Below are 552 nucleotides of genomic sequence, written 5' to 3' on the forward strand. Positions count from 1 at the left end.
AATTAAGAAGGTGGCTGTTAAGGAAGAGACTGAGAGAGAACTGATGTTTGTTTCAAGCCAGTTGTCAAACCCCAGGAACAGGGGCCCAGTGGATAAAGGTTAAGAAAGATGAAATCTGCCATAAAGCCAGAAGTGTGAGTTCTGTTTCTGATTTTGTCATTATTTTGACCTTTAGAATGGAGATGAAATGAAAATGTTTGTTTTGTATCTACCTGCCCAGGATGAAATAGAGAAGAAAAGACTCTGGGAGAGAAATGGAGATTTCCCTTAAGAAATGAATTAAGTACATGCCAGGTGATATAACCCTTGAAGGTTCTCTAGCTACAACAATTTTACTTGAAAGCTATTGATTTAGGAAACAGAGGACAAAAAACCCTGGAGTTTTGGATTAATACTCCCTCAGTGCACTTATGTGAGAACACTTCACCCAAAGCGAGTCCACGGGAGGGGTAGGCAGACATCTGCATGTGCATAGCGACTCTTCCTTACAGTTTCAAAATTTTTCTTTGACTATTTCATATAAAGAATTCTGAAAAAATATAGCAGTGCTTT

The sequence above is a fragment of the Pteropus vampyrus genome, unplaced genomic scaffold (genome assembly GCF_000151845.1).
Source record: "Pteropus vampyrus isolate Shadow unplaced genomic scaffold, Pvam_2.0 Scaffold7458, whole genome shotgun sequence".
Lineage (NCBI taxonomy): Eukaryota > Metazoa > Chordata > Mammalia > Chiroptera > Pteropodidae > Pteropus > Pteropus vampyrus.